Source organism: Peromyscus maniculatus, chromosome 10 (assembly GCF_049852395.1).
Source record: "Peromyscus maniculatus bairdii isolate BWxNUB_F1_BW_parent chromosome 10, HU_Pman_BW_mat_3.1, whole genome shotgun sequence".
Lineage (NCBI taxonomy): Eukaryota > Metazoa > Chordata > Mammalia > Rodentia > Cricetidae > Peromyscus > Peromyscus maniculatus.
The window spans coordinates 8,735,550-8,763,381 of NC_134861.1; the positions used below are offsets into that span (position 1 = coordinate 8,735,550).

At 43.2% G+C, this 27,832-nt stretch overlaps 1 protein-coding gene and 1 long non-coding RNA gene across 2 annotated transcripts in view; both read right to left on the bottom strand.

Moving 5' to 3' along the window:
* The window catches only part of Znrf3 (zinc and ring finger 3), a 169,810-nt gene that overhangs the window by 114,606 nt on the left and 27,372 nt on the right, over positions 1–27,832 (bottom strand). The window lies entirely within an intron of this gene.
* LOC143267555 (uncharacterized) lies at positions 1,150–27,463 on the bottom strand. Its single transcript, XR_013042743.1, has 2 exons — positions 14,865–27,463; positions 1,150–14,823 (listed from the first exon to the last, which is right to left on the bottom strand). It is a non-coding gene; the product is annotated as an uncharacterized LOC143267555 (long non-coding RNA).

The following is a 27,832-nucleotide window of genomic DNA, read 5'->3' on the forward strand; positions in this document are numbered from 1 at the left end:
AGGAAAAGCTTTGAGGACACACCAGAACAAATATGATCATCTCTTAATATAATATGCTTTCAATGTTAGTCTAAAATACCCCTTCCCAATGCTGGGTCATGGAAATGTATTTATCAAAACACAAGAATCTGAGAACAATCAATCTAAGTATAAGTTGCTCTCACTGTTTCAAGTGAAAGACACAAGAGTCCACAGCCCCTAAGTGAGTACCTCAAATAGTCCCTTTCATATTTGAGATCTCCAAATCTAGCCTAGCACACTGGCCTCTAGGGCTGTGTGGCTCTAGGACTGGCCTCTAGGACTGGGGATAGGGGATGGGGATGGTGTGCCATAGAGAAGCAAGTCTCATTCCTTCACTCTGAATAAAAAGTACTTGGAACGTACGAGATTTGCACAGATCACTGACTTATAGAGAAGTCAAGTCTCCCCCAACTCTTGGAACATGACTCCGAGGACCAGATGGAAAGGGCTTAAAAGTTGGTGGTCTTCATTGCTCACCTTGTGGTTGCTACTAAATGGCTTCTTTGAAAGTACTGAGTCTCCTAACATACACATACATACATACATACATACATACATACATACATACATACACACATACACACATACACACATATATACATACACACACACACACACACACATACACACACACACACACACACACACACACACACACACAAAACTATCCATCTGTAGGTTTTAGGAGGTTGTCACAATAGGAATCAGGCTATAGGCAGGTGGGCAGAGCTCATGCTTTTGCCCCAGTTCCTTGTATCTATCATATATAGACAGTTGCTGTTGAGCCCTGCTCAGAAAAGTGCTCAGACCTTCAGAGGGTAAAGTCTGGTCAGAAGTAGTGCCTGAAAAGGCTAGATTAGAGAACATACCAGAGAGGCCCACAGTTCTGTATAGGGGCAAAGCTAAATGGCCTGAGTTATTTATTTCACTTAGAAGTTAAAGACTTATTGACTTATGCCATCTTTTTGTATCAGCAGACCTGTCATCATCATATTCTGCAGATTTAAAATGCTCTGGGTTTAAAAAACAAAGAAAGAAAGAAAGAAAGAAAGAAAGAAAGAAAGAAAGAAAGAAAGAAAGAAAGAAAGAAAGAAAGAAAGAAAGAAAGAAAGAAAGAAAGAAAGAAAGAAAGAAAGAAAGAAAGAAAGAAAGAAAGAAAGAAAGAAAGAAAGAAAGAAAGAAAGAAAGAAAGAAAGAAAGAAAGAAAGAAAGAAAGAAAGGGAAACTTTAATGACTTGTGCAACTATTGAAGACTTTTTCTCAGTGACTGTCCTCAGCCAAGTACAAAAGACTAAACACGTCATTTTAAAAAGAACCTTTTTAAAGGATGGTGGCATACTCCTTTATCACCAACAATTGGGAGACATAAGCAGGCAGACCACTGTGAGCTCCAGGCCAGCCAGAGCTACAAAATGAGACTCTATCTCAAAAAAGAAGAGAAAAAAAATATTCTTATTTTATCAGTGTGATGAGGTTAGAACAACCTACATAAAATTTCAACACTGACAAAGTGATCTGAAATTAAAATTTTAAAATGAAAAGCAATAAAGAAACACCTCTGAATTCATAGCAATATAACTGGCATTACTCCAGACCGCTTGGTGCCATGCAGCTAATAAACAGGCATGCTCATGCAGCATTGGGTGACTTCTGATTTTCTTCCCTAGTTGCAGCCACCACTGCCTACTCACCACCTCCACTGCTAAGAAACCTACTCTGCTGTTGCTTTCCTGTCAGAGGAGAACAGAAAAAAGAAGAGAGCTGTAGTGTTTATTACCATGAAGACAGACCTCCTAAGGGCCTTTCACTTCTGTGGCCAAACACGAGAGAACTGAAGACAGAAGGGAGGAAGGGGGATCCATAATGCTAAGTCAAGTGCCTGAAAAGGAACAACTGTCCATAAAATGAACAATCTCAGTGGAATGAGTCCCATTACGGGTTGGTTATTTTTATTTAAATTTTTGGCTAAAACCAAAGGCTTTTACAATGATAACTTATAGAGTAAATCCCTGCTGGTAACAGTGCACAACCAGAGATTAATTTTAAAAGACCCAGTCAAATCCCCCATCCAAAGAATGAGGTGCTTGCTCCTGTCCTGGGAACCTTCTAAAGTCCTAAGAAGAAGATCTGAGTGGCCCTAGGTCAGACACCAGCAGCCTCTGAAGGGGAAGGCAGGGGCCTCTGAATGACCAGATTAAGTCTGAATAGAAGACCCTGTGATTAACTTTTCTGGACAGTTGGCTCTCTCAAGGGGGAACAACTGCCTTTAAAAAAAAAAAAAAAAAAAGAAAGAAAGAAAGAAAAAGAAACAAACAAAACCCTAGTGTGGCTCTAACTACCTTCCAAAACTCAGAATCCTGATCCTCAACTCTAGGAGAGTAGGTTTTCAAAAGCTCTATCTACAGCTGACTTCCAAGAGGAGGACAACACTGTCCCAATTCTTCAACAGGTGAGGTTGACAAGGAAGCTGCTTTGAATACCAATCCTCACAGGACCAACTTGAAAACTTTCCCAAACTATTACACAGTCAAGAAATGGTCACTTCATCTTACCTCATCTTCAGTAAAAATTTCCCAGCATAGTTGTCCCAGCATCCCTGTGGAAAGGCACCTGGACCCAACCGTGAGCGGGAAGGGAAAGTAGCAAGAAGTGTTTCTCTAACCTGTGGCAGGCTGCTAAGAAATTGCCCTGGTTATATAAGGAATCAGCCTGCTGAGGTTTTGTTCTGCTGTTCTAAATGGTGGGAAGAAATAGCAACATAAATCTTTCTTCACAGAGAAAGAGTTGAGGGTTAAGTCAATTCATAATGAAGATTGCTCATACATCAAGATATAATTCATTAAAAATCTTGTTCAACAAAATGTTCAATGGCCCTTCTCTGTTAAAAACTCAAGGTCGTATGGCAAAAGCTAATGTTTTTTAAAACTCGGAGGGTGGGGGGAGATAGTCAGGAAAGGTGGGAAAAACTTCACCAAACTATTGTGTCTAAGCTTGACCTGTCATGCGGGATGAGACCACTCTCTAGCATCTGGTTCTGTAACTGACATTTAGTGTATTCCCATTACACTGCAGGAGACACAGCATCGAAAGGCATGGATTCTGAACTCCAAGAAACTGTAGCTGCACAGAGGAGAGGCAATGTGAACAGAATACAGTAAGTATAGGGGTAGAGAGTAAGCATCCATCAAGAGGACACTTTAAGGACCAAAGATAGAGACAGAAGGCCTCAGGGCACTTCTGGATATGGTTCCAAAGACTTAACTGGAAATGGTTAAATAGAAAGCTCTTCACTTAGTAACCAATGTAGCAGAGACTGCATTTATATTAAACATACTATTTATTTTTTATACATGGTGCAGAATATTAGCTAGGTCTTAATTTAAATTTACTTAGTATTTTTAAAGATTTATTTCGTTTTTAATTATATGTATTTGTATATGTCTGTATGGGAGTATGTGCATTTGTGTGCAGGTACCTATGAGAACAGGTACACAGGAAGCACTGAATCCTGCTGAAGCTGGTGTTATAGATAACTATAAGTCACCCAACATAAGTGCTGGGAACTGAACTGGTGTCCTCTGGAGAGTAGTACATGGTCTTGCTGAGCCATCTGTACAGACCAAACTTATTTAACCATTAAAACAACTATATACTAGGGCATAGTAGCACACATCTGTAATTCCAGCACTAGGGAGGTAGAGGCAAGAGGATCAGAGAGTCTGAGGTCGCCTGGGCTAGAAACATATACCCAACCCACAATACCAACTGAGATACCTTTTAAAATATTCATAACAAAAATTTAGGAAGGTCATTGCATGAAATTCTGAAAGAATGGAAATAGTTTGAAATTTTTCATAAAGGCTAACTAACTTGCCTAGAGAATTCAGTTAAAACATAGGTTAAATTCATACATAGGCTTGAGGAAATGGCTTGGTAAAGTGATTGCCTTCGATGCAAGCATGAAGACCTGAGTTTGATCCCCAGAAACCACATAAAAAGCCCTGAGTGATGGCACACACTTGTAATTTCAGCACTGGGGAGGCAGAGATGGGTAGACCATAGGAGCTCTCTGACAGCCAGCCTAGCCTACCCGGCAAGTTGCAGGCCAATAGACTCTGTATCAAAGAAAAAGAAAAACAAGCCAAGTGTGGTGGTGCAAGCTTTTTCAGCACTTAGGAGGCAGAGGTGGGTGAGTTCAAGGCCAGCCTAGTCTCCATACAGAGTTCCCAAACAGCCAAAACAGCCAGGGAGGGGGCTAGAAAGGAAGGGGTAAGGGTGGGGTGGGGGGAAGCAGCAGCCAGAGAGGAGGTTATATCCTCAGAGGATGATGAGTCACAAGTATCAGTACCTTGCTATCAACACAAGACTGTAAAAGCAACCCCTAACATTGATTTGAAAATACTCCAAGGGATGTGTCTGACAACTTTGCTGTAAGACAAACACATTGGGTATCATCCATTAACCTGTCCAACAGCAGCTTCTACACATTTGTTTGTTTGTTTGTTTGTTTGTTTCCTTCACAACAGGGATGACTTCCACATACACCCAGATATACATGAACAAGCACACATCAACACACAGAATTTCAATGTGGGTCTTATTGCTAAGCCTAACAGCTGAGTCCCGGCTTTACGACAGCATTAAAGTCACATACATTCATTATAAACCCTCAAATTTTAAATCTGGATCTTTTTCTAAGCTACTGATACTTAGTACAATACTCTCCAACGAGGCTCTGCAATGGCAGACACCCTTATGTATGTTCTATGCAGTTTCAGCTTACACTATTTTATCTATAACCACCGGCAGCACATGGACCTCATCTGTACCACTGCAGCTGTGCATGTGCACACTTTAACCTTCAAAGGACTTTTGAAGACATAAAAGATCCACTTTGCAACTTCTTAACAACTCACAGCCTCTCACATAATGCTTTCCCCCCTTTCAGTACTGAGAATGGACCCAGGGATAACATGCTAGTCAAGTGCTCTACAACTCAGCTTTATCTCCAGCCCCACAAAGTACTTATATACATTATTATTTTTCTATGTACTTCATATCTAAAATACACTGAAATTCAAGGATACCCTTCCCCTTCCTATAGCAGCGTGAGGTACAGCACAGGGAGGCTAAACAAATGAGCAACGTGCATACTAAGTCTTATTGCATTCTGTTCACAGCACCTAAAGTGCCAGAGAACTGTGGCTACAGCTAGAAAGTTGTCAGAGGATTTTGCTCCTTTAACCTCCCTGACCCACAGTTTCCTCATCTTTTAAGAGGGAAATAATGAAACCAATTTCTTAAGACTGTTTTGATAAATGAGTTAGATAACATGTTAAGTGCTTGGCAGTGTATGGAACATGCTAAGAACTCCACAGAGGCTGACAAATAATCTCTAACCTCCAATAAGATAAAAGGGGAGGTGTGTCTGTCCTCACCTTTCAACTGCTAAATTTAAAATCTGGAAATAGATAAGATGTATTAATTTTTTTTTTTTTTTTTTTTTTTTTTTTTTTTTTTTTTTTTTTTTTGGTTTTTTGAGACAGGGTTTCTCTGCGTAGCTTTGCGCCTTTCCTGGAGCTCACTTGGTAGCCCAGGCTGGCCTCGAACTCACAGAGATCCGCCTGGCTCTGCCTCCGGAGTGCTGGGATTAAAGGCGTGTGCCACCACCGCCCGGCAAGATGTATTAAATTTTTAAAGGATAAAAAAATGAACATGGAACATTAAAAAACAATGGAGTATATCCAGAGATGCTGATGAAGAAAAAAAATTAGAGTTAAAAAAGTACATCCCAAAATAAGATGGATCTGTGTATATGTAATTACTTACATATAAATATGTAGGGGAAAATCCTGAAATATATAGGAAGTGGAGGAGTAAAAATGTTTTTATCACTATCCAGTTCTTTTTGAATCTTTGGAAAATGTGTGTTTTCATGATAAGCAAGAACAGCGTGGAGTTTAGTTAATAGTGACACACCAATGTTGGGTCCTTTGTTGTGACAAATGCTCCACAATAGTGTGGGATGTTAACAATAGAAAAAAGGTATAGGTTACCTGTTCTGTCTCACAAGTTTCCTAGAAATCTAAAACTACTTCAAAATAAAACAGTTGTTGGGTAAAAGCAATACTGTATGCAGCACAGAATGCTGCTATTTAAAGTATGTCTGTATTAGAATGCATACACCTTAAAATGTTAACAACTTCCTCTCCTTGTACCTTCTACACCTGAGGTTTCACAGGGAGAATGCCAGGTCAGCAGAAGCTGCGGCATCTGGGAACTTGTCAGAAATGCAAATTCTCAGGCCCCACCCCAGAGCTACTGAATCAGTCTCCCAGGAGGTGGGGCCAGATGATTCTGATGTTCATGAAAGCTAGAGAATACCGTCCTACATCACAGAAACTGGTTTTGTAACAAGTGCCACTTCACAGTCAAAACAACAGAACAATGAAGCTGGAAAAAGGGGTCAGCGTGCTGATGGATGGATAGCATTTAAGAGTCACCACATGCCCAAACATGGTATATACTATAGGACTCAGGCACAGCAATTCTCAAACTCAGTGATTTACCTGCTCGATCTACCTCCGGCCCCCAAGTCAGCTTAGTGGGAAACTCTGGGGTGCCTACAAAGACATGGCTCAAAATTTGGCATGAAGTTTTCTTCCTTTGGAAAAAAAATTCAGTTATGCAAAAGACTGGCATATTTTGATCTTCATCTCTCTCCATTGGCAGATTCTGATCTTCAAATGAATGGCCTCTAGTCTCAGTTTTAAAGCACTAGCTGGGGTAAAACACCTGAGACTCCTAAACTTGTAGGTGTGCAGCTGGGATGAACAAGGTGCTTTTATGTCAGGCAGTGGGCCCCCTTTGAAGATGACCTCTCATATCCTCCTTTAACCCTTCTATAGGCTGAAGTATTTATAGCCCTCCAGGAGCATCCTCAGACTACTGAATACTGCCTAGGGTAGAAACCCTATCTATGGTTGTTCGTTTTCTTCCCCTCATCTCAATTTTCAAAGAATGTTCTATACTTTTCCAAGCACCAAGTGGATGCTTTTGTTCATTAATGAAACTTTGTACACGCTATGAGAAAGGAATACATGGAAATCCAACTTCTAGAAATCTCTACCTTATATAACCAGTTTATTCCCACCTGTGGCTGGCTGGAGCAAAGATTGGCTGGGGTGGGAGAAGAGATGTGATACAGAGCAACCAACCCATGACCAGTCCAGGTATGGTGTTAGAGGTTCTGCCATGGAGGGCTGTTGACGTACTCCTAAGCAAAGGTTAGCAAGTTGAAATGGTAAGAAACTATTCTGGTCTAGCATGGTGGGTGGGCAAGGGGGTCACAACCACCATGGATGAGGTCACCCAGGCTAGAAAGGCTAGTGAGGGTCCAGTCTGGGTGATGACTGAATGAAATCAGGCCTTTAGCCACAGCATAAGAACACTACTGAAGCATATACAGACTATTCTTGAAATCAGGATCTATGAATAAAAGACCTTCTCATGAGTCTGGAAGCACCAATGGAGACTCCGAAGAAATACTTTAAGGTGAATAAAAGGGAAGATATGTGGGAGTAACTGACTGACACAAGAAGTCTGTGCCCAGGAAAACAGAGACTAGCTTCCTATACTACATCAGCTATATACCCAAATAGTACTCTGAGCTCCCCTTCCACTGCAGATGGCACCAGAAAATATGGCTAGTGGGGGTCCAGCTCAGGTTCCTCACTAATGAGGAAGGACAATGAATATAGGCAGAGCTCCTAGAGGCAAAAATAGCCACTCCCCTCTCCTTCCCTTGGGTTAGCTGGCAGTTGGGAATTCATGTGAGGAGCCTCTATGAAGATGCTAAGAGAGCAGCACTTTGTTGCTGGTGGCAAACACAATTTTAAATTTAGAAACAGTCCTCCAGAATCCACAGTGGAAGACCTGTGGAAAATCATTTTACATAGATAGCTATGAGAAGTTAAAACCCAACAAATCTTGAAGGACATGGAAGGAGGTGGCAGACTGATCTTAAGTGGCTGGTCAGATCTGTTTTGGTAGGGGCAGTTTAGATACTTTATCCACATAGCACTCAACAGCAGACAGGCCAGTTCCCAGATACAAAGATAGAATGCATCTGTGACCCGGCAGGAGTGAAGGCCAGTCAGTATACTTCAGGTAAAGAACTTAGAATGAGAAATGAATAAACAAAACTGATAAAGAGCAGGACTGCAAACCTGTCAACAGGCTTTATGACCCTACAGAACTGGAAGGAATCATGTGACTAGAATACTCACAGAGGTACCTCCAGACACAGACAGGTTTGAGGGAACTGAGCCATACAGAAATTCTATACCAGAAGAGTCCTATTAGAAAAACAACAGGAAAAATCAAGATCATGAAAGCCATGTCCAGAAAGTGGGACAATATCTAAAACTTCTGGAAGAAGAGAAACTGAGGGCCTAAAATAAATGCTGCTCAGGCTGTGCATGGTGGCACACACCCCTAATCCCAGCACTCAGGAGGCAGAGGCAGGCGGATCTCTGTGAGATGGCAGCCACCGGTCTACTTAGTCCCGGGCCAACCAGAGCTACCAAAGTAAAACCCTGTCTCCAAAAAAAAAGTAAGTTAGCACCACTTCCCCACAAGTGCTTCAAAGCATGTCCTGCCTCATAGTCTGGATCCTAAATCAAGATAAGGTTTTATTACAGTACATTTTAAAGCACCCTATATCCATGGAGTACACAGGATAATCCTGTCGATACAAAACCGTTTCAATGAATTGAAAATCAAAACCAAACCAACCAAATCTCAGCACTCGGGAGGCAGAGCCAGGCCAGCCTGGACTACAAAGGGAGTTCCAGGGAAGACGCAAAGCTACACAGAGAAACCCTGTCTTGAAAAACCAAAGAGAGAGAGAGAGAGAGAGAGAGAGAGAGAGAGAGAGAGAGAGAGAGAGAGAGAGAGAGAGAGAGAGAGAGAGAGAATATCAAAACCCGACACCTATCTACTGTAAGAAGAGTTGGGTGGAAGGGCTTCTACACTATTTAGATGTGTTTTTAAACTTTCATCTGCATTTATTTTAAGCTGAATTGATTCCTGTGCCATAAGTTTTTGTTTCTTCAATTTCTTCGGGGCTATCTTTTTCTTCTGTGCAACCTTCTCTTCTGGCTTTGGAACAATTTGTTCCTTTTCAGTGAGGATCATCTCAAGGTGGCAGAGGAAGTGCATGCACGAGTTCATCTGGTCCTGAGCTCTCTAGGTTCTCTGGTGCATCTTTAGTAATGTGTTCACCTGGATGTGTTCGATGACTAGAGAATCGACATCTAAACCCTTCAGTTAAGCATTACTCTCTGCATTTTTTTTTTCCTCTTTTTTGTTTTTCAAGATAAGGTTTCTCTGTGTAGCCCTGGCTGTCCTGGAACTCACTCTGTAGACCAGGCTGGCTTCAAACTCACAGAGATCCTCCTGCCTCTGCCTCCTGAGTGCTGGGAGTAAAGGCATCTGCAACCATGCCCAGCTACTCTTTTTGGCCATTGACCCTGTGTCCAGCTCCACCGTTTGGTCTGGGCACATCTACCGCCTCCATCATTCTACCACCAGAACAGCACACATTGCTTCTTTAACATCTTTCAGACACTAGATGGCTTTGGGGGTACACATACCCTTCATGGCCTGAGTGGTTTCATGCGTGTTTTTAAAATGAACGCGAAGATTTGAACCTCTTGATTTGCATGATTTCTTAGGGTTCACTGGGTCAAGAGAGTATCGAACCATCTTTCTTTACAGGTCACCTCAGGCCACTTACAGGAAGAACACTATTTAGATTTTAATGAGCATGTCTTCTGGCATTACAAGAATAAATCTGTGAGTGATTTTTGTTTGTTTGTTTTTGTTTTTTGAGACAGGGTTTCTCTTTGTATCCCCAGCTGCCCCTGGAAATCATGCTCTAGACCAGGCCAGCCTTGAATTCAGAGATCCACTTGCCTCTGCCTCCAGAGTGCTGGGATCAAAGGCCTACACCACCACTGCCGACTTAAAAGTGATTTAAAAAAAAAAATTAAGACCAAGAGTACAGGAGGGCTGAACAAAAACAAAAAACAAACAAACAATTAAAAAAAAAACTATTCATGAATGGCTTTTCATGCCAAATCTCAATGCACTTCAGCAGCTCTTTTTCCAAGGGGTTTTTGAGAGTAAATAAGAGGCAGAGAAATGGCCACTCCAAGGCACTCTGTATAGAAACAGGCTAAAGGTATTTTGGTCCTGTTAGGCTGACAAGCTATTGGGCACCATAGCACTGAAGCAGCTGGCAAGTGGCAAGGGAGGCATTACTCAGGCCTCTGAGATCTTCCCATTTCTAATCTAAATGTTACTTCTGTTCTTCTTGGGGCGGGGCGGGGAATGCAGCTCAGTGGTACAGCCCTTGCCTAGCATGTGTGAGTCCTAAGTTCAGTTCTTCATGCCCTGTTTCAAAAAGGTTTCTGGGTCACACAGCCTGTTGCTAACAACCAAATTACCACATGTGCAGTAAAGCAGTAACTCCCTTCCCCCACCCTCTCAAATGAGTGCCCTAGGCAGTATCAATACCCTAAGTCCTTAAGAAGAAAGCACTTGACTGTGCTGAACTTGAATTGCACCCCAGCATCACTGTCACAGTCTCCATCAATCAATTCAAGTTACCGCCCCAAACAGAAAAAGAGGTACTGTTTTCTGTTTCACAATAAAATAATCACTTCCTCTTTCTACTCCAGATCCAGGTAAACAGGGGGCAGGAAGACCTTTGACAGGAGGTTCAAAATGTTAAAAGAGCAAACTATGCAACCACAGGCCAATGTTCCTTTGGACATAATCAAGAACCTTCCTTTGTTGTGGCCTAATGTCTAGTCTCATCCTGTCCTAGCATCTCCTCAAAGGAAGAACAAAGCTGACTGCCAGAAAGTGTTCCAAGTCATTGTTGATTACAGACATAGCAGAGGAAACCCTTGAGTTAATCTTTAAGCACGGCAGAGGTAATGTTAACTCCTAATAGTTACGGTGAGCACCAGGTAACTTTCATTCAAGTTCAGGGTACACTTTAGAAAGAATTTGAATTACACTCAAAACTGAAGAAGCCTCAATTGGTTTGTGTTTAAACAACTCTTTATATAATCCCTAGCTTTTCTAAGTAGATTCCAATAATGTCTAGAGAAATTAAAGAGAAGAAAGGGAAGATTATGGTAAAGTTGGGGTATAATTAAGAATGCCTTTGTTTTTGAGTTTAGGTGATATTTTAAAACCCACAAGCTATTATTAAAATATAGCTTTGCTACAAGAGGGAAGTCTATATTCTAGAATATCAAATGGTGTACTCTGGTAGATTTGGCCACTACAATAAGTGCAACACATTGGCATGCCCCCCAAATCGTCATCCTAATGCTCTCTAACAACCCTTTGTTTTTATATAATTAGCTGTTTTGTTCCATTCTATCACAATAAATGAAAGAGAGAGGAAGAAAGGGGACATGGGCAGAGGGAAGAAAACAGCAACTCTCAGAGAAGAGTCACCACTTCGGAGGAGCGCTACAGAAACTGCTGATGAGCAGACAAGCATCTAGTGAAGCTATTCTATGGCAGTTCCACAGGCCAGCCAGCAGGAAATAAGCAGGTGAAGGAAGGATCAGGTCACCCCTGCCTAGACTCCAGAATTCTAGTTATAGAGGTGCACATCTCTGCTCTTGGTAGAACAAAGAAATTCCTCTGGGTAGTAGTAGAGCTGGACGTGGTGAGTAAGTTAGTTTTTGTCAACTTCATACAAACTAGAGTCCCCTGTGGAGTGAACCTCAATTAAGGAACTACCTCCACCAGACTGAATCGCCTGTGAGCACATCTGTGGAACATTTTCTTGATTCATGATTGATAAATGGGGGAGGGATGGGGGCAGACCACTGTGGGTGGTGCCACCTCTAGACAGGTGGTCCTGAGTTGTGTACGCAAAATGAGCAAGCCATGGAAACTGAGCCAGTAAGCAGCATGGTCTGCTTGAGTTCCTCCCTCAAGCTCCTGCCCTGGCTTCCCTCAATGACCGACTCTAACCTGTAAGTTGAATAACCCTTACCTTATAACCACTAAGTCACTTTGGATCAGTGCCAAAACAGAAGCAAACTACAGCAGAAATTGGTACCAGAGAGAGATGTCACTGTGATGGACCTGACCATGTGGTGGGTTTTTTTATACCTTTTGGACTGTTCTGTATGGCGCGGGGGCACAGGGGGCAGGGGGGCAGGTAGACTGCATTTGAGAGGAAAGGATTTGAGGACTTTGGGCTGGAAAGCCATTGAGTGTTGACCTTATTGAGCTGTTGTGGGAATTTGGAAGATAATACTGAAAAGAAAAGAAAAAAAAAAACAGATGGAAGCCTAGATACAAGGTTTCAGAAGGAAGCAAAAACTATCAGGCTATTTATGTAATATCTGGAAATAAGAATCTATGGAAGTAAAACCTGTGCTTCACTGAACTGCTAGTTTGATGGGGCTGAAGAATCAGCTGTGATTCAGAGAGCAGCATCACTGAGTGAAATCTCCTGGGAAGTAATTCCTCAGGGTTAGCACACAGAAGCTGCAGTCCAGAGAAGGCCACGGCTGCATCTAAAGCTGGCAGCAGAACACAGGCGAGTGTAAAAGTCTCCTTCCCACGTGGCACTGATTCTGAAGACCTGAAGGGGTCGTAGAGAGCAGCTGAGGCTTAGTACCCAAGAGGCAGCCTCAGTTGCAGGAGAGACCCTAGAATTAAAGGAGTCACAGAGAGAGCTGAGGTCTGGGGCAGTGAGAGGCCAGGAAGGGCCTTGGTTAAGGGACAGCCTCAGTTGCAGTGGAGACCCCAGAATATTGGAGATGTCAGGACTGTGGAATGACCAAAGGCAGCAGCAGGAGTGGAGCTGGCCTGAACTGCTAGGACAAGCTGCTGTGTTACTGAAGGCAGAGATGGAAACATGGATGTGCCCGAGCCCTTTGGAGCCCAGAAAATTGTAGTAAGTCCCAGATGTCAGGCATTGAGCTACAAGATCTGGAGCTACTCTGCTGGACTTTGGTTTTAATTAAGTATGGTTGTTTTTATGCCCTGGTTCTTCCCCTTTTAGAGTAAGAAAGCATTTAACTTGTTTTGTCTGTCCTGTCCTCCCCATTATTCAGGAACTCACAGTTAAGAGACTCTGAATATTTCAAAGAAACTTTGAACTTTTAAAGTGTTTGGATTTTTTTTTAAAGACTACGACTTTTAAAGTTTTATTATGTTTTATATTATGATATGAACACAAGGATCTTTGGGATACGCAAAATAAGTTATGGTTTAATAGTGATGTATTTGTGTATCCAGTTGACAGGGGATCAATTGTTCTGATTAGTTTTTGTCAACTGGACACAAACTAGAGTCACCTGATAAGAGGTAACCTGAATTGAGGAATGGCCTTCATCACAGTGGTCTGTGGACATACTATGGGACATTTTTCTTTCTTTCTTCCCTCACTTTTTTGTTGTTTTGTTTTTGAGACATGGTCTTTATTATGTAGCTCTGATTGTCCTGGAACTCACTATATAGAACAGTTAGCTGGCCTTACACTCAGGATCCACCTGCCTCTGCCTCCCTACTGCTGGGATTAAAGATGGAAAGAAGCTGAGGTTTAGCACCCAGTGTAATAGGCCAGAGAGGAGTCGGGCGGTGGTGGCACACACCTTTAATCCCCGCACTCAGGAGGTAGAGGCAGGCGGATCTCTGTGAGTTTGAGGCCAGCCTGGTCTACAGAGTGAGTTCCAGAAAAAGCGCCAAAGCTACACAGAGAAACCCTGAGTCGAAGGGGGAAAAAAATAGGCCAAAGGGGCCGTTGGAAAAGGTATAGTCTCAGTTGCAGCAGACACCCCATAATTGAAGGGATATTTCTCCAAGTTTGTGTGACATTTTCTTGATTAATAATTGATGTGGGAGGACCCAGGCCTCTTGGGCAGTGCCACTTCTGGACAGGCAGTCCTAGGTTATATAAAATAGCAAACTGAGGAACCTATAGAAAGCAACCCAGTAAGCAGCACTCCTCTGTGGTATCTGATTCAGTTTCTGCCTCCAGGTTCCTGCTTTGAGTTCCTGCCCTGACTTTCCTCAAAGAACTGTAACCTGTGAAATAACACCCCCCACACACCAAGTAACTAAAATAGTGACACCTATCTATAATCCCAGCACTAGAAAGGTAAAGGCAAGAAGATCTAGAATTCAAGGCCAACCTCCGTACACAGAAAATTCAAGACTAGCCCTGAGCTAAATGAGATCGCATTTCAAACCAACCAACTAACCAAAATGAGAGTAATGGCCTGGTGACAGATTACGAAGATATTCACAAAAAAAGTCAGTAAAAATTACTGTCTCACACTCACTTCAGAAGGTGGTGGGAAACAGAGTCAGGTCCTTCCATTCATGTGGATCACTGATCAAAGACAAAAGGTGACCAGTTACATTCTTACTCAACAATGCCCAGCGTTGTTTTTGAAAAACTGAACTTGGGAAGATCTTTTTGAGATATTTTACATGTGAGGAAGCCAAAGCCGAGAGAGGGCTGTCTCCCACTAAGAGAAGTATAACTTCTTCCATAGTCCAGAGCCATAAAGCCTCCCTGATTCTACGCTTTCATTCTCAGCTACTAATGAGCACTCACACTGCTGAGCTATGAATGGCTGAGTAAAGTGACAATGTCATCTAAACTTTATCTACATGTGCCACAAAACATACCCATCTTTCCCCCACATAGCTAGCCAGTGATCTGCACTGTCCTTCCTGCAGTCATGTCAGCTATACAGTGTAGGACACTGAGCTCAGCACATACCCATCACAGCCCTTTGCCTTCGCTGACCATAGGTGCCTCACCTGTATTTTGCCACTTGACCAAAACTTATTCCTCAATCACATCTTCACATATCTAGCCCAATAGCACTGGATAGCAATCTCTGATCCCAGAATTGTAATGTGTCAAGACCCAAGTTTCCTCCGCACAATATTGTTTTTTACCTTTTCCATTACAGTATCTCAAGTATTAATAGATAATGAATAGATGTTTTTCCTAATAGTGTAGTTAGCTTCTTTTCTCAATTCCACCATCAGAACAGCCACGATAGTATAACAGCGAAATCTTTGCTGTATCCATGACAGCTCTGGGCCACTAATCCCAGGACCACCACCAACCACCAGGCTAACTTCTATGTAAGTCTCTGTTGGGTTACTCAAGAACTCACAAGTCTCACATTCACCTATTGGACTCAGACTGGGAAATTCTAGTTCTCCTTGGGAGCCAAGGGAGAAAAGTTATAAAAAGTAAATAAGACTTATGCCGGGCAGTGGTGGTACACACCTTTAATCCCAGCACTCAGGAGGCAGAGGCAGGCGGATCTCTGAAAGTTCGAGGCCAGCCTGGGCTACAGAGCAAGATCCAGGACAAGCACCAAAACTACACAGAAACACCCTGTCTCAAAAAACAAACAAAAAAAACAACAACAACAAAAAGACTTGTTCCACTGAAAGTAAGCTCTGATTCTCTATTCATGAAACATCCCAACAAAAGGTCCTTCAAGGTATGAACAGATGTGAAAGATTTATCTAACTGTTTAATGGTGTAAGCTCTTGGCTCTGACTCTGGTTAACTTGCTGGAGAAATCAGTAGAAAAAGGGCAACAGAATCCTAGCAAAATAAATAAAAAGTGTTCCTTTCTAGAATATTAAAATAGCTTGCTGAGATGTTTACTTCTTTTTCTCTAGGGTGACCAATCTTCACAATGTCATTCACTTGGTGTGCACATCAAAGTATGTGAACCATGGTATGAACTCTGCCTAATATCCAGCCAAACCCCAATACTTTCATATCCTGCTCCATCATCGTTACCTGCTCTCAGGGCTCATCACTGGGAAACCAGGAAGCTCCATTCTAGCAAGTTCTAAGACAAAGCCCTAACTGTGATTCCTCAAGCAGCCATGAATGTGCACTGGGCAAAGCATCCTCGGTTTTTATTGCTGACCTTGTGTTCTCACTAGAAGGTTCATGTGCTCTGGTGGTATGAGACAGTCAACACATTCTCAGAAGAGTATATCCATTTTTTTCAGGCTAAGCAATAGCTGGCTCGTTAATAACAAAGTGATGTCCAATACAATTACGAGGGCATTTCCTGTTTTGTGGCCTGCAGGACAATCTGCTCAACAGCAAGAGCCAGCATTACTATCATTCCCATTGACAGATGGGAACCCAAAGGAAGCAGCCACTCCCAACCCATGCAGAAAGGATGAAAAATGCAGCTTTGAAGCCACTCTTCTAATTCCTAAGAAGGCAGGCACACGCCCCCGCAACCCGCCCCGTTCCATTTTTTTCAAGACAAGGTTTCTCTGTGTAACAGTCCTAGCTTGTCCTGGAACTCACTTTGAAAACCAAGCTGGCCTCAAACTCACAGAGATATACCTACTTTGCCTCCTGAGTGCTTGGATTAAAGGGGTGTGCTGCCACCACCGCCACCACCAGGCAAGAGGTACACTCCCAATTTTCCTCTAAGGCCACACTAAAAGGCCAACTACCTACTGCTTGCTGCCTCCACGTCCTGCACACTCCTAGACAGGAAACTACACTATAGTTGCTCAACTGCTCCCACCACCAGCTGAACTGTCTGCTTCTATATTTGCTTAGGAAAACTTGCCTCCTATAATTAGGCACTTAAATACTACAAAGCAAAACTTTAAGTGTTATCCTATGAAATCTAAGTCAAATGCTTTGGAAAGATTAAATAATGCTCTTTTTAAAAAAAATGATTTATTCTTATTTTCTGTGCATTGTATTTTGCCTGTGTGTATGTCTGTGTGAGGGTGTCAGATCCCCTGAAACTGGAGTTACAGACAGTTGTGAGCTGCCATGTGGGTGCTGAGAATTGAACCTGTGTCCTCTAGAAGAACAGTCAGTGCTTATAACCACTGAGCCATCTCACCAGCCCTGATAATTTTTTTTAAATTGCTGAGAACAAACTGAACTTTTGAAAACTCAAAGGGGGAAACTGGTGAAATTCTAGAAGGTCCCTGGTAGCTTTATAACTATCTTTAAGTTTCTGATCTATTATCAGAAAAAAACAGGAAATGTATATTAAGTGTTGTATCAGGGTTGAGGTTAATACAAGGCTCTAAGAAGCACAAGTGATGGTTTTGTTCCTAGAGACTCAGGCTTGAAAACTCATCTAAGCCTTACTTTTTTTTTTTTTTTTTTGGTGCTGGGAATTGAACTGAGGGCCTTAAGCACAGAGCCTGTGCTTATTGCTGAACCACACTACCAGTCCCTTAAATTTAGTTTGTTTTTTTCCAGAGTCTCATATATCCCAGGCTGGCCTCAAACTCTATGAAGCAGAGGCTGGCCTTGAACTCCTGATCCATTTGCCTCCTAAGTGCTGGGATTACAAGTGTGCACCACCAAGCCTGGTTCCAGACCCTTAATTTTAAACTATTATTTTAAGCCATTCTGTGCTTCAATTGAACTGATCTTTTTAAAATACTCACCTACCTAGAAATCCTAACAGTCTCAGACAAACAGACTGTTCTTAAAGTATAAAAATCATGAAAAGCACTGTTTTCATTTGCCATGAGTTCTGATCCTTTGGCTTACAACATCTAGAAATTCCTAGATATTCACATTGGAATTGACTTAAAAGTTTACAGCACTGAGATGGAGACTCTGGCAGGTGTAAGAAAAGGAACCCCTAGGATCTCCAGACACTTATACAGCATCACAAAGAGGTCGCTTCTGAAGCTCCTATTCCAAGAGTTGATTTCCTTTTTCTCCCTCTACAATCAAATATTACTCAAAGACAACTGGCTTCTTGGTGTTCTTAGTAAAACTCAAATATCTCAAGAATTTCTGCTTTTGTGATAAAACAGAAAACTGTTTTGGTCAGTATTCTTTTTTCTTGAGCTGGGTGTGGTAGTACACATCTTTAATCCCAACTTGGGAGGCTCAGGTAGTACACTGACACATGCCTTTAATCCCAGCACTTAGGAGGTGGAGGCAGAAGGATCTCTGTAAATTTGAGGCTAGCCTGGTCTACAACAGCAAGCTCCAGGACAGTCAAAACTCCATGGAAGGATGCTGTCTCAAAACATACATACTCTCTGGGCAGAACACAGCACTCAGGAGACAGAGGCAGGTGGATGAATCCCTGAGGGTTCAAAGCTAGCCTGGTCTACAGAACTAGTTCTAAGACCTCCAGAACTATATAGAGAAACCGTGTTGAAAAACCAAAACACACACACATGCACACACTCACACATGCACCATATGTCAGTTCTATTCCACATATTTGGGTGGCCAAGTCACCTAACACAACGGTGTCTCCACAGCCAAACCAGGCAGGCTTTGATCTTTGTAACCTCCTAGGCTCTCATGAATGTCTGAAAACAGAAGTAAGATCTCCAAATCTGTTTCCAACCTGTGTGAAGATAGGAGAGATCTACAAATAAAAGTGGTATTAACATTTGTTTTAAAGGAGGTCCTCAAAACCTCTTGCAATCATTACAATATATAAGCATACCTGAGTTGGATGTGCATGTAGTTGTGTTGTAAATATTAAAATCATGTATGAGAGAGGCAGTGGTGACACACAGCTTTAATCCCAGCACTCAGGAGGCAGAGACAGGCAAATGTCTGGGTTTGAGGCCAGCCTGGTCTACAGAGCGAGATCCAAAGCAGCCAGGGCTACACAGAGAAACCCTGTTGGGGGGGAAGGGGGCAGGCCTTGGGGAGGGGTCATATATGGATAGGTAAATATATAAGCCAGTAAATATAGTAAAACATTAATGGCAGGCTATAAAGGGCAGGCATGTATGAGGGTTCACTGTAAAATTATTTCTATGCTCCTTTGTTGGAAGTTTTTCACAATAAAATATTTGGGGAACATGCTTGTACAGAAGGTAAGGGAAATCATTTGTAGTTGGAAAAGGGAGGACAGAGAAGAGAAAGAAGGACTGTTTGAAAGAATAAGTGAATCTCATTCTTGCCTTCTAAGGCTTCCATGTACAAGGATAGACAGAAGATGCATAAGGCAAGAGAAGGTGACACCTCATTGAGGATATATAATCTAGAAAGCTATCAGCTTCTTAGCTGAGTAACAGACACAGGTTATCCTAAGAGAAATAGACATGGGAAGAAAAAAGAACAATGTGGTTTACACATAGCAGGTCTGCTTGGGCCCCAAGCAAGATGTAAAGGTAGACGTGAGTCACTATGATTTAAATTTAAACTGAGGAATGCTACAGAGTCCACAGACACTGAACTTTGATTGGGGGAAGGGTATCTTGAAAAGGAACTTAGCATGCAACATCCTGGCTCAACTTGGAAGGCTGCTTGCTTCATCTGTGTGGACATTTGTAAGATTCACTAGGCAAGAAAACAAAATATGGCTATTTTCCATAGAGTAGATTACAGGGTATCAGAGATTTGCAAACCCCTGTTAAAGACAGAGGGGACAGGTGTAAACTAGGAATACCCCAAGATCAGCTAATGTCAAATGTCAATAATTATTATGGAGATTGGATGAATATTCAAGTGTATGGATGGGTTAATCTTGGTACTTAGCCACATGCTAAGGCTCCTGCCCACAAGCCTCTGGGGAGGGAAAGGTGAGCTTTCTTCCAAGAGCTAGCTAGCCAAAGCAGGCTGGCTAAGCAGCACAGACTGCCACTCCCTACCTGCTTCACCAGGTCTCTTCCATTGTGGAATGCTTTCAAGATTTTAGCAATATAACCCAGTAACAAACTGTAACATCCTTTAAAAAAGTGGAAGGAAATTAACTGTTCCTAACACAAACAGGTTGTCTTTTATGGAAAATCTGCAAGCCCACCTGCAAACTGGACACTACTGCTGCCCTCCACAAACCAACCAAGCTGGAGTGGTCACCCCCACACCCACACTGCACGTGTGCCCTGCATAGCACCCGCTTCACCTCGCTAAATAAACAAGGGGAGTCTTTGTTTAAAATTTAAAAAAAAAGAGAGAGAGAGAACCTGTCTCACAGGCTATGATTACATCAGCAGGGTGCTCTCATTCTCGACATCAATCCGAGCTGCTCAGGAGGCTTTGAAGCGCCTCAGAGCGCGGTGCCTTTGATCTTGTGGTCCTGCTTGCAGCAAAGCTGATATCATCGAGGCGCCCAAGCAGGATCCCAGATCCTGATCGCAGGGGCCAGTGCAGGGTTGGAGCCTGGAAAGTTGATGCCCATTGGCCACCAGACACTAGCCTCTCAGCTTCCCCCCACCCCCAAGTACTCAAGGGCACACATTTTCTGGGGGGAAGGGAGGCAGGTAGAGGAATGGCTCTAGGAAAGAGTAATCACTAAATTAACATTGGCCTCTCATGTAACTAGCCTCAATTTTCTCTTTAATGGAACAATTACAGGAAAAATATGGCTGATTTTGCTTCAAAATAATACAGGAATGGGGTCTGGATGAGATAAAGTAGGCCAGGCTTGACAACTACTCCAGTGATGTGTATATGGACTCCCATTGCATCTTACACCCTTCTGTTTCCTTTAGTATACATGCATACAACCATGTCCTACAAATAAGAGCTTGAAAAAGACACTAACTTTGTGTGTGTGTGTGTGTGTGTGTGTGTGTGTGTGTGTGTGTGTGTGTGTGTGTCTGTCTGTCTGTCTGTCTGTCTGTCTCGCGCGCCCCTCCAAGACAAGGCGGCCCCTCCAAGACAGGGTTTCTCTATGTAACAGCTCTAGCTGTCCTGGAACTCATTCTTATAGACCAGCAGACCAGGCTGGCCTCGAACTCACAGAGACCCTCCTGCTTGTACTGGAATTAAAGGTGTGCACCACTACCACCCAGAGGAAAAGACACTAACTTCTAACTCGGCTAGTTTTATTCCTTTGCAGTCTTTTTTAAGACAAGGTCTTCCTACAAAGCCTGGGTGACTCCCAGCAGCACTAAGAACACGGACAAATCACCACACTCAATTTCCTCACAGATCTTTAGTAGTATGAGACTAGAAGGTAGATTCATCTGACTTTCCTACTGTGTCCCCAGGGCAGATACTGTAACAGAGAATAAAGAACATGTAGACCACAGAGTCCACTTTTTCTATACAGTTCCTGTATGCAATGGTAGCATCAGTGTCACATTTTCACAGTTCTTCACTTTGGGGAGAGTGCATCCATGCAACAGGAATATACAACAGAGAGGCGATTCCCACAACCAGTTCTGTGGGAACTAGATTAGAAATGGCCCCTGGAGAAAGCCATTTAAATCGCTGGTCCCTTGAACAACTCCTTTCCTCTCTGAGTTGCAGGTACGTGACAAGCCACTGAATTCACAGCACCAACATATGGAGCTAGCATGGGGCATGGCACATTTTTGAGCTGGACCACAATATCGACTTTGCTCTCAATGATTAGCTGTGTGGTCTTGAGTAAGTGGCCTAACCTCTCCAAGCTTGTTTCTGTATTTTTGAATCAAGAGCTGTTAATGTTGGCACTTCTGATATACACCTGACACTGGAGCACAAAGGAGAAAGATGTGCCAAAAGAAGAGGGATGCAAGCACAGGTCTTCCCTTGGGTGCAACAGAACATGTCACATAAGGATCAGACAGAGAAAAGCTGACTGGGGAAGGGACATGGGACAGTACTACCAGGTATGTTCAAGGCCAGAATCTCATACACGCAAGCCAAAAAGCAGGGCATGCCACACAAACTAAAGAAGGAGTCAAGAAAACAAAATATGTCCTCACAACAGCTAATGGTGGTTAAAATATTTTAAGAGAAAAACGTAATTATAATGGTGTAAGGGGAGGTCAAATAATGGGTCAGATATGGTGGCTCGAACCTGTAACCCAGCAACCAAGAAGCTGAAGCAAGAGGATTGCCATTAGTTCCAGGCCAGCTTGGACTACAATGGGACCCTTTCACAAACAAACAAACAAAAGATTACATGGTATATTATGGACCTCAGTGAGCTTGTGTTTTAGTTGAGAGACAAACTAACCTACATACCTATAAATTAAACAACACAAAATAATATATTATTAAATTTCAAATGAGAAACCAGACAAGGTTGTTTCAAGTTCAGAGATGGCAGCAACAAATCTACTGCAATGGTCCAAGAGGTCCTGGAGATGACAGCCTTCAAAGAAGGGCAGAATGTGGTCAAAGCATGTTTGGAAGAAGCATGTGACTGGGCTAAGAGGTTCTGCAGGACACTAAACACATGCAAAGATGACTGACAGAAGCAAGCAGCCAAGAGATTTAGAATATGAAGGCAAGGCAGGATTTAGACCCCATCTTATAATCAGTAAAAGGCTCTGAGAGATTTGTGAAGGAGCATGGCATCAGGCAGCTGAGCAGCAGATAGGAAGAGGGGATTCAGGACCCGAAGGAAAACAGATCACTCGGAGTATTGGTCTTCCTGCTCAAAAGAGAAGTAGCTGCCCCTCAGTGAATTAGAGGGAGCCATTAGCTTGGGCTACCAGTTTAGGGGGGGTGGGTCCCCTGTGTGTGTGTGTGTGTGTGTGTGTGTGTGTGTGTGTGTGTGTGTGTGTGTGTTTAAACAAAGGCGTGAAGATGAAAAGAAACAGTTGCAAATGAGAGCCCTCCTGCTCCTGACTTGTCATCTCTGTCCTTTCATCTTTTGCCTGTGTGAAATCCAGGTGGGAAGGAGGCATGTGGCCAGTACACTGAGAGCCTGCCAGCCTGGCCCAGGGTCAGGCCCCATGTGTGAGTAGGGGCAAATCCCTCTCCTTTTCCCAGGCCCCCTGTCTCTCCCCACCCCTAGGAGCAAAGAAGGGTCAAGGAAGGCTCTAAAACCCCTTAGAGGAAGGGCAAACTCTGGTTCCAGGCTGAGGAAAGACCAAACCCTATAGCAAAGGAAAAGACTACCCCCAACACCCAGATCTTCAATTAAGAAAGCCTCAGCTACAGAGAAAAGGCATTCCAACAGAACACTTGTTCCCAGTTGTGTAAAAACAATTTCTGACTAAGTCTGGAGTACACTATGAAATCTCACCTCCATCACTTTATAACTTCTATTTTATTACAAATAAAGGGCTAGACATGGTAGCACACTCCTGAAATCCTAGCACTCAGGAGGCTGGTTAGTTCAAGTCCAGCCTGAGCTAAAACCTTTGGGGTCTCCAAAAACCCCAAAGAAGTTCTAAAGTCAGTGTGATGAGGGTCTCTTTTACCACCCTTGTACAGCAGAAACTAAAACTTGGGGCAAATCATTTCTTCTGGCCTCAGTTTCCTTCCTTGTTTATAAAATGAGGACAAGAATAGTTAACAGCACTGGGCTGTTATGGAGTGGAATAAATGAGGTCATTTAACACAATGCCTGGCAAAAAGAAAGCAATAAATGCTAGCCACATGGAATTATTTTTAAATCTGTGGGCCTCATCCCTTGTCTGAGAGCCATAGGAAGTCATGTAAGATGTAAGAAATCCAATGAGAGCATCTCCTAGGGAAGAGAGGATAGCAAACCCGGTTCAGAAGGAATTTGTGAGGCCCTGATTTGTGGAAAGCAGCAGGTTGGCATTCTTCTCCAGAATATAACAGCTGCCTTTCCTTCTGCTCTTGCCCAAGCCCTCTCCTCGGCTGCAAATACTCAGGGATTAAGAAGACATTCAAGCCTTGCTCCGTGTCATTTCTGCCCTGGCATTCTCTTTGGCCCCTTTGTCCTGAATGCCAATCTCTGCTCCTCAGCAGGTCTACATTAGAGAAAATGCCTTGCACTTTAAGGCCCCTTACCCCAGGATTTCCATGGATCCCTGCAATACCCTTTGCAACTGGTTCCAGGAGAGACTGCAGAGAGTCCCAAGGTAGAAGTGAGAATTCCTAACTCTGAGATCAGTGCTCATTTGGACTGCTAGCTAGCCTTGGGCCTGAAAAAAGATAAGATCCATGACAGCTTTCCTTCCCCAGGAGAAAGCAAGAGCAGGGCTGGCTGCACTAGAACTGCACATTATACTCCAAGCTATCACTCCTGATGGGGCAGCCTCCAGAGACAAGGGCCTTCAAAAGGGATTCCAGCTACCAAGTAGGCTTGATGGCTTCATCTAACTGTCTCTCTTAGTGAGAAATAATTCCTTTGTGGAAAAAGAACACATGGGGGATGGGGGGGGTCAAAACTGAAGCTCAAAGCTGCAAACTATATGAGGGGAAACACTGCCTGAGAGATTCAGATGAAGGCTGAACAATCTGTTGCTCAGCAAACTCCCTGGGAGAAAAGTGCATTTGAACCCCACTCCAGATTTTATTCTTCACCAGGTTTTACCCTTCACCGCTTCTCCTAACACTTCAAAGGAAGTATTTTTGTACAGCCCAGGGAGGAGTGTAAACTGGCCAGCTGCTTCCAAAGCCGAGAAATTAACCCTGAAAGGGCTGCCGGCCTGGCAGGATGGAAGGTAGGAGGGCAAGCGCATGGGGAGCATAGCATGAGCCCCCACACTCACCAGGCCTGCCCTTTCAGACCACACCAAGAGCACAGCTCTTAAAGCACTCCAGAAACGCAGGGCCTGGACTTCCGTAAGCACACAAACAGCTAGTTATAAATACCCTCTTAGGCTAGAAGGTCAAAAAATCCAGCAGTTAGCATTTCAGTGGAAACTCCAGCTAATAGCACAGACCTCTTTTGCTGCCCTACCCCTCCTTGAGCCATGCTAAGAACTGCACAGGTCAAAAGCTACCAGAACAAACCCTGCTCCCAAAAGTCTAACCCAGTATGAGCATTATGACTTCTGCAGCCTTCTAGCAACAAACCCTTCCTAAACAGTGCCTGGTGGAGGGGCCACCCCTCTCACTGTCAGGTAGGCCAGGAGTTGGCTGATACAAGACCCTAGGCCTGAGGGACATTCACATACTCTTAATATTCATCACTCTGCATATTATTTGACCCACATTTAGAATGAACAGTCTTTAGTTACCTTGCTGAATTTGGAGGATCCTCCCAAAAATGGACACTGTATCGGAGCCCCCCCCCCCCCACTAGTGATTTCAGTATCTCATGTAGCCCAGGTTGGCTTCAAACTCTTTATGTAACAAGGATGAATTCAACCTCTTTATTAAAAAGTCTTTATATTTATTTACTGTGGAAGCAAGGGACAAATATGTGTGTTTCCTGGTATACATGTAGAGGTCAGAGGACAACCTAAATGAGTTGATTTTCTCCTTCCATCGAGTCCCAAGAATCAAACTCAGGTTGCCAGGCTTGTCAGCAGGAGCCTTTACCCTCTGAGCTACCTCACTGGCTCTCGCTTCAATTTCTGATCCTCCTGCTTGCCATTTCCTGAGTTCTAGGATTACAGAACTCACCACCATGTCCAGTGCTTTGTGCATGTTAGGAAAGCACTCTACCAACTGATCTACACACAAGCCCCAATTTAAGTCGGAAGTTGGCAGTGAAACTAGCCTGGGCTTCTATCTCAAGAGCACATATACCTTGGTGTCTGTCTGTCTGTCTTGTCTCTCTCTCTTCAATTGCCACCACTCCATCACAAAAACTATGGACTCTAACTAGAAACTCCATGTCATTCCAGCAAGCCTTAGTATCCTGTATAGCACCAGGCGAGGCCTCAGAAGCACTCAGGTAGGGTCTACCTCCCAGCACCTGGCTGATGCTGCCAGGCAATCAGAGCAACAGCAGATGAATGTTAGCCCCATCCCACTGGCAAGGGCAGTCTATAATTTACTGACACTGAAAAGAAAGCTATAAATAGCTGGTGTTTTTAATGTTGTCAGGCCTCTAGAACAAGGGTGTCTAACAGCTGGGGGAGGGGAGGGGCTCAGGGCTCTGGGGTTCAAAGGGCTACAATTTGGAAATTCTGGGCAGTGCAGTCAAAGCCTCTTAAAGACTGTTACTCCAAAAGCGTCGAATTCCCCGTCATGAGACTATAGGAAGGAGAGAAAGGCTGACAAAACTATCAATCGAGATTTACAGATCACAGCAGTGAAACACCAAGGGTTTTTCATGGACACTCCACAGTTCAACAGCAAATGGGAATGGGGGTGTTGCTCAGTAGTAAAGCACCTAGGGTGAATGGGGGCAGGGGTAGAATAATTCCTAAACCTTAAGTTGCTATTGTTACTTCATTTAGGCTTCTAAAACACAATGTCCCTGGTTAAATAAGCACAAGGTAATTAAGAGGATCCATTTAGCCATTCAACAGACTTTCTGAATTTCACTCTAATTACTGAAAATACAAAGAACAAAGAAGAGCCTTTTGACATTTCTTTCTTTCTTTTTTTTTTTTGTTTTTTTGTTTGTTTGTTTGTTTTTCAAGACAGGATTTCTCTGTGAAACAGTCCTGGCTGCCCTGGAACTCACAGAGATCCGCCTGCTTCTGCCTCCCGAGTGTTGGGATTAAAGGCATGCACCACCACCGCCCAGCCCTTTTGACAATTTCTAATGGAGAAGATGGATAATGAAAGTAAACAATTCGCCAAAATGAAGAGGATACCTTATAATTTTAAATCTAATTACACTACAGGTTGGCATAAAAGTATGTATCTAAAATGAGTTACACGCAGTAACTGACTTCTAAGTGCTCCAAACAGCAACAAGACTTTTAAAAAAACAAAAAACTGCTTGTTTGTTCCTTTGAAATAACTATCCCCTCAAGATTTCCTAAAACTGAAGACCATGAGGAATGCGGGAAAATGATGAGTAGGTATGGCTTTGAGGGCTTTATTCTAAACACAGATGCCTTTAATCCCAGCACTCAGGAGGCAGATCTCTGTGAGTTCGAGGCCAGCCTGGGCTACAGAGTAAGTTCTAGAAAAGGTGCAAAGCTACACAGAAAAACTCTGTTTCTAAAAAGGAAAAAAAAAAAAAAAAAAAAAAAACAACCACAGACGCCTTGTCAAAGATGTCCAATCAGCATCGGGCTCAAGGCTGCTGGGCAGAGCTGCAGGCGATGATTAGTCGACCATCCCATGGTAGGAATCATGTTTAATGGTCACACATACTCAAGCGAAGTGAAGATGATAGCTGCAACCCAAACCCTGCAGGACTATTTGAGACCCCTCCCCCAGCTATCACCAAAACATCTTTCTGCTGGAGCAGAACATTAGAGTGATTGCTATATGCAGCATCATAAGCAGTGCATGGAATTCACTGTCCTTCCTCAACTGAACAAAGTCCAGGTTTCATGATGAGGAGGGACCCCCAAAACCATCTCCTCTGAAAAACAAAGAACTTGGAGTGCTCAGCAATGAGAAACCAATTTTACTGGTTTTATTGATGAAAAGGGAAATAACAGGAGTTCAGGACCTTCAAAAACCTGAAGGAAGCTGGGCGGCGCACGCCTTTAATCCCAATGCTTGGGAGGCAGAGCCAAGTGAATCTCTGTGAGTTCGAGGCCAGCCTGATCTACAGAGCGAGATCCAGGACAGGCACCAAAACAACACAGAGAAACCCTGTCTTGGAGGGGGGGGGGGGGGGGGGGGGGACCTGAAGGATCATCATGCCTTTGTGACTCTGTCGTAGGCTGTGAAACCATAAACCCAAAGAAATCTCTCCTCTTTCTAATTGTTCTTTAGAACTAAGTCAGTGATGCGACACAAAAATAACCAGTAATAATAGCCCCCATCTTCTAAGCCATGGACAGAGGGCCCAGAAGAAGACAACTCTGCCATCACTCTGCTCCTGGACTTCTGGCCTCCAGAGCCGTGAGAAAATAAATGTGTCTGCAGGCTACCCAGTCTACACTACTTGTTATGCCTGCCCTAAGATACACACTGGAAGGCAGCAGTGGGACTATGGAGCATCTGATTCTACTTAAGGAAGAGTTTTCT